We start from the raw sequence: 10,773 nt of genomic DNA, 5'->3' as shown, positions 1-10,773 counted from the left end.
AATCCCATAGAAAATATGTTGAGGGAGCTGAAGGTTCGCGTTACCAAACGTGAGCCTCGAAAACCTTAATGACTTGGAGAGGATCTACAAAGAGGAGTGGAACAAAATCCCTCCTGAGATGTGTGCAAACCTAGAGGACAACTACAAGAAACGTCTGACCTCTGTGATTGCCAACAAGGGTTTTGTCACCAAGTATTAAGTCATGTTTTGTGAAGGGTTCAAATACTTATTTCGCTCATTAAAATGCAAATCAATCGGCCTTTTGTCAAATGACATTTTTGTTTTAGTAAACTGTTTATTAATCATTCTACATGATATGGTTATGCAGACCACCCTTGTGCCTGCATATATGGACGTTATTCTCTGTCTTCTGTAGTCAATGTTTGTGTTATAATCTATATTCACTTCTGTTTATTGATTATTCTAATGCTCGATTACTTTGTACTTGATTTGAAAATTACAATTATAAAAAAAAAATGCGAATCAATGTATAACTTGAAAATGCATTTTTCTGGAAATTTTTGTTGTTACTCTATCACTGTTAAAATAAACCTACCATTAAAATTATAGACTGACCATTTCTTTGTCAGGGGCATATGTACAAAATCAGCAGGGGATCAAATACCTTTTTCCCTCACTGTAAAATGGTATAATGTACAGTGGTGTGAAAAAGTGTTTGCCCCCTTCCTCATTTCCTGTTCCTTTGCATGTTTGTCACACTTAAGTGTTTCGGAACATCAAACCAATTTAAACAATAGTCAAGGACAACACAAGTAAACACAAAATGCAATTTGTAAACGAAGGTGTTTATTATTAAAGGTGAAAAAAAATCCAAACCATCATGGCCCTGTGTGAAAAAGTGATTGCCCCCTAAACCTAATAACTGGTTGGGCCACCCTTAGCAGCAACAACTGCAACCAAGCGTTTGCGATAACGTGCAATGAGGCTTTTACAGCGTCCTGGAGGAATTTTGGCCCACTCATCTTTGCAGAATTGTCCTAATTCAGTTACATTAGAGGGTTTTCGAGCATGAACAGCCTTTTTAAGGTCATACCACAACATCTCAATAGGATTCAGGTCAGGACTTTGGCTAGGCCACTCCAAAGTCTTCATTTTGTTTTTCTTCAGCCATTCGGTGGTGGACTTGCTGGTGTGTTTAGGATCATTGTCCTGCTGCAGAACCCAAGTTCGTTTCAGCTTGAGTACACGAACAGATGGTCGGACATTCTCCTTCAGGATCTCTTGGTAGACAGCAGAATTCATAGTTCCTTTTATCACGGCAAGTCTTCCAGGTCCTGAAGCAGCAAAACAGCCCCAGACCATCACACTACCACCACCATATTTTACTGTTGGTATAATGTTCTTTTTCTGAAATGCAGTGTTCCTTCTACGCCAGATATACTTGGACACACACCTTCCAAAGAGTTCCACTTTTGTCTCATCGGTCCACAGAATGTTGTCCCAAAAGTCTTGGGGATCATCAAGATGTGTTGTGGAGAAATTGAGACGAGCTTTGATGTTCTTTTTGCTCAGCAGTGGTTTTCTCCTTGGAACTCTGCCATGCAGGCCATTTTTGCCCAGTCTTTTCCTGATGGTGGAGGCATGAACGCTGACCTTAACTGAGGCAAGTGAGGCCTGCAGTTCCTTGGACGTTGTTGTGGGGTCTTTTGTGACCTCTTGGATGAGTCGTCGCTGCGCTCTTGGGGTCATTTTGGGCGGCCGGCCACTCCTGGGAAGGTTCACCACTGTTTCATGTCTTCGCCATTTGTGGATAATGGCTCTCACTGTGGTTCGCTGGATTCCCAAAGCTTTGGAAATGGCTTTATAACCCTTTCCAGACTGATAGATCTCAATTACTTTCTTTCTCAATTGTTCCTGAATTTCTTTGGGTCTCGGCATGATGTGTAGCTTTTAAGGATCTTCTGGTGGACCTTACTGTGTCAAGCAGCTCCTATTTAAGTGATGCCTTGATTGTGAACAGGTGTGGCAATAATCAGGCCTGGGTGTGGCTAGAGAAATTGAACTCAGGTGTGGACAACCACAGTTATATTATGTTTTAACAAGGGGGGCAATCACTTTTTCACACAGGGCCATGATGGTTTGGATTTTTTTTCCCCTTTAATAATAAACACCTTCATTTACAAATTGCATTTTGTGTTTACTTGTGTTGTCCTTGACTATTGTTTAAATTGGTTTGATGTTCCGAAACACTTAAGTGTGACAAACATGCAAAGGAACAGGAAATGAGGAAGGGGGCAAACACTTTTTCACACCACTGTATGTGAAAAAGGAGAACTTTTTTTTTTTTTTTGTGATGCTGGAAAATACAGAATTCTACATGTGTTACACCTGGTATGAACAAGCCTTCAACCTTACTCCCAGTTCTCTTTGTGTCTACAGAGCGCCATCCATCCATGGTATCAATTCATTTCAAAATATTCCCTACCTTAAGGCTATATGCACACTTTTGAGATGGGTTTACACAAAAATCCCTAGTTATTTAGTAAAAAGCATCTGGGGCCTTTTCTCTACCAAAAGATGTCCTCAGCCATGAGCAAAAACTGTCAGTAAAGGGTGTCATGGGCCACCCCCTGGGAGGACAAAAATGTCATCATGTCATTGCCACTTTCTGCAATATGCAGGACCACCAACAGCTGGGAGAAGGCCAAAGGAGGCGAGAATCCAGAAGACAACAGAAAAAGGTAGGTATAAAATAAAAAAAATATGATACACTGCAGCAGGGAAAGGGATATCCAGGCAGGTCAGTTTGGAATGAACTTCTCCACTAATTTAGAAGCCACAGGTGCTGGCAATACATGTAGCAATGAAAATGAGAACATTTCTGGACAGCCGCACTCCAAAAAAGTAGCCTTTATTCGTCAAGAAAAATAAAAAAATACATGCCACAGCAGAACAGACAGAAGAGCTGATGCGTTTCACACTATCAAACAGTACTTAATGATAGCTCACAAGACACACTGCAGGCAGGGGCTCAAAGATGGGCTGGGCGGAGGTTGTCTTTTGTTGGGTCTTAACTGTTAAACTTAAGGTATAATTCCTGACTAACCATAACTATTAAAAAAATCCCTTCCCCCTCCCGTTACCTATCCTGTCTACCGTATGTAAAAAGACCTGTATACTGTATTTATCGGCGTATAACACGCACCCCAAGTTTAGGAGGGAATTTAAAAGAAAAAAACTTTTAGGAGGGAAGTTTAAGGAAAAAAACTTACATTGAAATGCCCATCAATGCAGCCTTATCAGTCATTTGCAGCCTTGCATTGCAGCCTTGTCACTCATTTGCAGCCTTGCATTTAGCTGTGGCACTCATTTGCAGCCTTGTCTGTGGCTTTGCCATTTAAAAATGATGCCGCCGAAATACAGAGCGGATGTCCTGTGTATCTCGGCGGCGCTTGGTAGTTCTCGGCCACTCTCGGCGGCTTTCGGGTATTTTTGGCCGCACTCGGCCATTCTTGGCTATTTTTGGCAGTTCTCGGCGGCTTTCGGCTTTCCGAAAGCCGCCAAGAACGACCGAGTGCGGCCGAAAATAGCCGAGAACGGCCGAAAATAGCCGGAAGCCACAGAGAGCGGCAGAAAGAAGTAAAAATAGTGGGGGATCGGCGTATAACACGCACCACTGATTTCCCCGATTTTACAGGGAAAAAAGTGCGTGTTATACGCCGATAAATACGTTACTTTCCTATTTTCAGCCCACTCTGGTCCACTCATGAGATCCCTCAGCTCCAGCTCCCCTGTGTTGGTGAGCAGCAGGCTGCAGGGGAGAGGAGGGAGCGCTGACAACAAATGGGCTATGGGAGCCTATGGGTGACGTCATCGCTCCTGGAATTCCCAGCCATTGTCAAGCAGTCTCTCCACTCCACAGGGGATCGTGTGAATGGGCTGGAGCAGACTGAAAAAAGCTAAGTACAGTATACACATCTTTATTTTGCAAAGAGTAGACAGGATAGGTAGCAGGAGGCCAGACTGGATGTTTTAAGAATAGTTATGGTTAGGCAGTAGATTTAATTGTTGGCTAACAGTCCCATGCAAAGCTCCGCCATCAATGGCATCTTGACCCCAAAAATGCCAAGATCCACACAATACCAGTTTACAAGAATTCTACATGCAACAAGTACTTCTGAAGACAGGAAAAGAGAAATAACTAATGAACGATTCTCCCAAAAGAACTCCTTAATGAGCCCAATGTAGCATGAAGTATTTATTTTCCAGTCTGGTAACTCTAATAAGATGCATTATGCGTCACGGTATTAAATGGTTTGAGGAAAAGGCTGGTCACTTTAGAGCTAATTATAATGTAAAAATAGAAGAAAAAAATATTCCACCAACAAAAAATGGGTTCAGTTACCGGAATGGCAGCAATTATTTTCATCATTCGCCTCAATTTCAAGACCTATTCTGAGCTTGATCTAATCTTGATGGCTGAATTCCTATATGTTGACTGAAGCAAGTGAACTAGAACCAAGTCTACATAAGTTCAATGACTGGGGGGATGGCAGTGGCTGACCCTTACTATTGCACAGAATGGAGTTCACATAAAGGCTTGGGAGCACCAATTGGTGCAGTAGTAAAAATGAACCCTAAATAGCTTCTGAGCCTTTTGGCTAAGATCAAGTGTAGTAGCTGATCAGTTTTCAGGAACAGAAGGCTGGTTCCCTTTTCCAGTTGATGCCACCATTTAGTAATTTCTGATGTAATAAGATGGGTACGGTAGAAGAGTTCTTTTTTCCTGCGTTGATTCTGGCCTGGTTTACCAGGCTTGTCCCCAGTTGAAGGCAGGACTCTCCCTTAAAGCGGTAGTAAACCCGCAATTTTTTTTTTTTTTTTAAACCTGCAAAGCAAAATGCATTATGAGCTAGTATGCACCGCATACTAGCTCATTATGAAATACTTACCTTAGAACGAGGCCCCGACATCTGGCCCGATCCACGCCGAGGGAGCCGACATGCTCCCTCGACGTCTCTTCCGGGTATCGCGGCTCCGGCGCTGTGAGTGGCCGGAGCCGCGATATCGTCACTCCCTCGCATGCGCGCGGGAGATTTCAGTCCGGCCGCACGAGCGCTGCCGGATTTTCACGGAGAGAACCCCCTTGTGCGCATGCGCCACTGCAGTCAGCGGCGCATACCGAGGGGAATATCTCCTAAACCGTACAGGTTTAGGAGATATTATTTTTACCTACAGGTAAGCCTTATTATAGGCTTTCCTGTAGGTAAAAGTTAAAAAATTGACCATACTACCACTTTAAGTACTAATGCCTGGCTAGGAATGGAGCTGTATTTGTCTGGCCAGGGGCTGGGTTGAGAAAAGCCCTCAGTGCTTGTGCCCCAGGAGTGGCAGTTCAGAGGTGCCATAAAAATTTCCTGTGGGGTAACTCATTGCATTTTTAGTATGGAACCTTGGCCGCAGCACCCTTGCACCTTTCTTTTCATACAGGCCTCTTGGGCTGGGCCCTTCAACTGGAACCAGAGGAGTTTTTAAATTGACTGCATTGCACCTTGGGCCATAACTAGCTTGTCTGGTGCTTGAATAATCTGGTTGTGTTTGCACTGGGGGCAATTTGGCATGCTTCCATCCAATTTACTCCAGCATCACCTCCTTATAGAGGGACTCTTGCTCATTATATTACGGTAACTTTAATTTAAGATTTATATTTATAATTATATATGGTTTCCAGATTAATATGGTTTTTGGTCGCTATCACTACTAATTTTTGTCTTACACATTGGCACCCCAAAGCACTTATTTATTTTGCATTTTTATTGCACAGTACATATGCACTTTACTCACTCCTGATTAATAGGGTGTAGTTCCGTGCACTTGAGCTGAAAGTACTTGGGAGGACCTTACCTTGGCATGGCCCCCGAAGAATAGAGTCTGCCTGGACCACCTAGTACAGTAAATCCAGACTGTTGTGTTCATGGCAGCCTGGGCTCAGAGGAAGTGGACAGAATGATGCTGGCCATCATTCAGGATGAAAAAGCTGAGGAAATCTAGTGTAATAAGGGTACCAAGTCACAATTAACTTGATTTGTTTCGTAACATTGAAGACTTTCATAGCTTATCCAGACCACTTCTTCAATTCCAATGAGTGTCAGGAACATACCCTAGCATTTATACCTACACAGGTAGTACAGACATCTGAATACCATCACAGCGGAATAGGTAAAGGTAGATTTTAAGTGTCAAGAACAGGATGGGAGGCGTGAAAATTGTGGAACCATCATGTTCAAGATACAAATATCCCATCCTTGGTGTCAAGAAGACTGCACAGGCGTAAAAGGTGTCTGTGCTTCCTGAGGCCAATGAAATCTGTAGGCTTAGAAAAATGTGATTTGGTAAATTACATCACCCGGGAGACCCCACGCCTTTGTTTACATTTAGCAGTGGTGATCGGGAGCTGTCATTCATGGTGAGCATCATGTGCATCATTGCAGAAGTTGATGAGTTTTTGTTTAGATGGGTTCATTGTGATTCTGATCTGCATTACTGTACAACATGATTAACAATGGATTTACACTGGGAGAATTTTTTAAAGGAGGCTTTCAGATTTTGAAAAGCCCCTAGTCTGCAAACCCCCACAACCACCAGACCAGGGTTGTAAGGAAGAGGCCCTTGTCCTCATCAATGCTGTAAAAGGTGCTTTGCCAGGTGAGTCACTCCTGGCAGGGTATCCTCCCCATGTAGAAGACATGTGACCTGGTATGAATTAGGATGGGGGGGGGGCTCTTCCCCCTTTTACCGGCCATCCAGGCTGCATTCTCGGATAAAGGTCTGGTATGAATTTTAGGGGATGAACCCATGCTTTTATTTCCTTAAATCTTTTGTACCAGTTCATATAGTTGCTGGCCCTTTGTTAGCAGCCAAGCAGTCCAAATGACTCTGACAGCAGTCACTGTCTGTCGTTAAAGGTTAATAGATCTTCCCTTTTCTCTAAGAAGCTGCTAGGCCCTTTAACATACCTGAGCAATGACAGGTGTTTAGACCAGGGGTCTCAAACTGGTCGCCCTCCAGCTGTTACAAAAATACAAGTCCCATGAGGCATTGCAAGGTTGACAGTTACAAGCATGATTTCTACAGGCAGAGGCATGATGGGACTTGTAGTTTCGCAACAGCAGGAGGGCCACCAGTTTGAGATCCCTGGTTTAGACACTACAGCTTGAGGCAGGGCCCGACATACACATAGGAAGACCAGTGGCACTCGACCATGGAAGGCTTTCATTCATTTTTCAGTCTTCATCCTTCAAGTGCTCAAGCTACCTGTTTGCTACAAGGGAAAACTTACCTCAATGATAGAATGTCTCCATTACCTACCTGTTTGCCTTCACTCTCCTAATTTTGCAGGTTCGTTTTACATCTATGTTGTCCATAAGGAGTGACAAGCTTGAGCTTGCTTAGTAAACTGATGCACCACTCAATCAACTACTCCCTTTATCCTCATCAAAGGATCAAACATCAAACCAAAGCAAATGTGTATAACAGCCTACTCTGTGCTAACAGCAAGACATTCACATCAAGACAACATCTTCTTTGCCGTCTTTGGTCTTCCAGACAAAATATCTGTAAGAAAATCTAGAAAAAGCACATACTGTACATCCTTGCTAATTATCCAGCAAATGCAGTGTTATTTTGAAAAATTGGCCCAGCATGTTGATTCGGTCTGTTCACAGTTCCAAAAATTAATCAGCAAAATATTCATTACAGACAGGTCCCTCACTGGGAGAGACTCCGATGCCAACAGAGATTAAAGACAAAGGAAAATGACATGACATGAGTTTGAAGTAAAAGTTAAAGTCTAAAATCTAACTGGATGACATTTAGATTGCTATCATGAAAATGTACCCTGTTTTATTTTCTATAAAATACTGTTTAACCTTGTTTTTGATATATAGCTTACAGGAAAAACTGAACCACACTAGTTTGGCAGTCCAAAAAAGATTTGAAAAAGTATTCACACCCCTTCAAATTTTCCACATTTTGTCATGTTACAATCATAGACGTAATTGTATTTTATTGGGATTTTATGTGATAGACCAACACAAAGTGGCGCGTAATTGTGAAGTGGAAGTAAAATGATGAATACTTTTCAAAATACTTTACAAATAAATATCTAAAAAGTGTGGCGTGCATTTGTATTCAGCCCCCCTTTACTCTGATACCCCTAACTAAAATCTAGTGGAACCAATTGCACCACTTGCATTCAGAAGTCACCTAATTAGTAAATAGAGTTCACCTGTGTGTAATTTAATCTCAGTATAAATACAGCTGTTTTGTGAAGCCCTCAGAGATTTTTTAGAGAACCTTAGTGAACAAACAGCATCATGAAGACCAGGGAACACACCAGACAGTTCAGGGATAAAGTTGTGGAGAAGTTTGAAGCAGGGTTAGGATATAGAAAAATATTCCAAGCATTGAACATCTCACGAAGCACTGTCCAATCCATCATCTGCAAATGGAAAGAGTATGGCACAACTGCAAACCTACCAAGACATGGCCGTCCACCTAAACTGACAGGCCAGGCAAGGAGAGCATTCATCAGAGAAGCAGACAAGAGGCCCATGGTAACTTTGGAGGAGCTGCAGAGATCCACAGCTCAGGGGGAAGAATCTGTCCACAGGACAACTATTAGTCATGCTCTCCACAAATCTGACCTTTATGGAAAGTGGCAAGAAGAAAGCCATTGTTGAAAGTAAGCCATAAGAAGTCCCCTTTGCAGTTTGTGAGAAGACATGTGGAAGAAGGTGCTCTGGTCGGATGAGAACAAAATGTAACTTTTTGGCCTAAAAGCAAAACGTTATGTGTGGTGGAAAACTAGCACTGCACATCACCCTAAACACCCCATCCCCACGTGAAACATGGTGGTGGCCGTATCATGTTGCAGGGATGCTTTTCTTCAGTAGGGACAGGAAAGCTGGTCAGAATTCTCCATGACTAAGCTCCAGCTGGCAGAGTGAAACGTGTTTGGGGAGTGGCCTGGTCGGAGTCCAGGCTGAGGTTGCCACTCCATTCATAGCATTCTTTGAAAGATGGTCAGAGTTGATGGGAACATGCAGGGCAATATTAGAAGAAAACCTGTTAGAGTATGCAAAAGACTTCAGACTGGGACGGAGGTTCACCTTCCAGCAGTACAATGACCCCTAAACCTTCAGCCAGAGTTACAATGGAATGGTTTGGATTAAAGCATATTCATGTGTTAGAATGGCCCAGTCAAAGTCCAGACCTAAATCCAATTGAGAATCTGGGGCAAGACTTACATTTTTTCAAACAATGAGGTCCAACTTATTTTCTTGCACACAAGTCCACCGATTTCATAAAATGCCCAATTAACAACCTTCTCGGAGAGCCAATCCCCCCAATACTTGCCCTGAAACATTTAAAGTAGAATTTCAGCCTAAAACTAACTACTCTTAAAAATATCTCCTAACACGTAAAAACCAAATACGAACTTTCAAAGTGCCACATCCAATAGTTATAAGGCCAAAGGAAAATTATGGGACCAGGACAAGCAGAAAAAAAAACACCAGACGCCTAGATACGGACCTTATAGGCACAACACAAGACCACCATTAATATAATAAAATTCATACGTTATTACAAACTGATTAAAATATAAATAATACGAGGGGGCGTGGCCAGACTCTTCGCTTGATAGCCGCACACTGATCCTGCTCTGTCTCTCAGCGGCAATACGGGGCTCATAGTGTGGACATAACCACCCAGACATCGGCGGTTTGTCCCACATCAACTCACCATCTCTCTGGGAATGTCAAAACTGAGGAAAGAAAACAAAGCACTGAAGAAGATGACAGAATTCTTCCCCCCGCTGGCCCATTCTGCAATCCAAGATGGCACCGGCAGCCACTCATCTCACTGTCACAGTAGGACTGAGGACGAGGGGGAGAGCACCCGCTTCATACAGGAAAACAGCAAATTCACAGTAAGTGATGGAACTAACACCCAGACATCCTCCACTTCTAGCAGCCCAGCAAAATCCAGGCCCAGACACTGTTCTAATGAGGAGCAGCACAAAGAGGAGAACTTATCACTGACACCTGGCACAGGGGGCACATGCAACCAGACCTCCATTGCTGTATATCCCACTACTGGGTAGGCAGTGATAGACACCACACTAAAAGAGATGATAAAAAAAATTAAATTAAACTCAGTGCTGCTTCTTAAACTCAAACCAATACAATATTGGGTAAACCTATATCAACATATACAGTATCATGATATAAGTTAACAACACAATATAAAGTGTTCAGTGCCAATGTAAAGTGCAAAGATATATAAAATGCAATCACATAAAGTCCATCCAATGTTGTATGCTGAACTTGTAAACAGTTGTGGTAATGGTTTTCAAGTGACTATTCGTGCTCCCCTCCTGGGTCCCCACTCACCAGAAAAAGGCAATAAATGCACCTGTTAGTATCTCCAGATCAGCATCTCCCATCAGTGATAGTTAGATTGTATGGACACCACATACGGATAACTCCTATCTTCCACCAGTATGATTAAAACATATGCACATCCTTCCCATCTTACTCAGTGATCAGGCATCCATGAAGATGTATAGCAATTAAGGAAAAAAGGATGTAGATATTGTAATACTGCGAGGTTTATTCATAAATTCCAAAGATATTACACTTAAATCAAAAAACTTTAAAAATGTGCAGAGAAACGTCATCTTGGCGTGCAAACAAATGGTCACCAGATCTCGTTATCTTGATGCATTTCGCCCCTCCTACTGGGCATCAT

At 42.6% G+C, this 10,773-nt stretch overlaps 1 non-coding gene across 1 annotated transcript; it reads left to right on the top strand.

The window, feature by feature from the left end:
- The first annotated feature begins 4,602 nt into the window (after positions 1 to 4,602).
- LOC143999810 (U2 spliceosomal RNA) lies at positions 4,603 to 4,788 on the top strand. The gene has a single exon (XR_013278139.1). It is a non-coding gene; the product is annotated as a U2 spliceosomal RNA (small nuclear RNA).
- Positions 4,789 to 10,773: the final 5,985 nt, after the last annotated feature.

The sequence above is a fragment of the Lithobates pipiens genome, unplaced genomic scaffold (genome assembly GCF_037356315.1).
Source record: "Lithobates pipiens isolate NorthernLeopardFrog02 unplaced genomic scaffold, aLitPip1_a1.2 Scaffold_19, whole genome shotgun sequence".
NCBI lineage: Eukaryota > Metazoa > Chordata > Amphibia > Anura > Ranidae > Lithobates > Lithobates pipiens.
The sequence above is the reverse complement of the archived record's forward strand: the minus strand, read 5'-3'. Positions and strand labels throughout refer to the sequence as shown.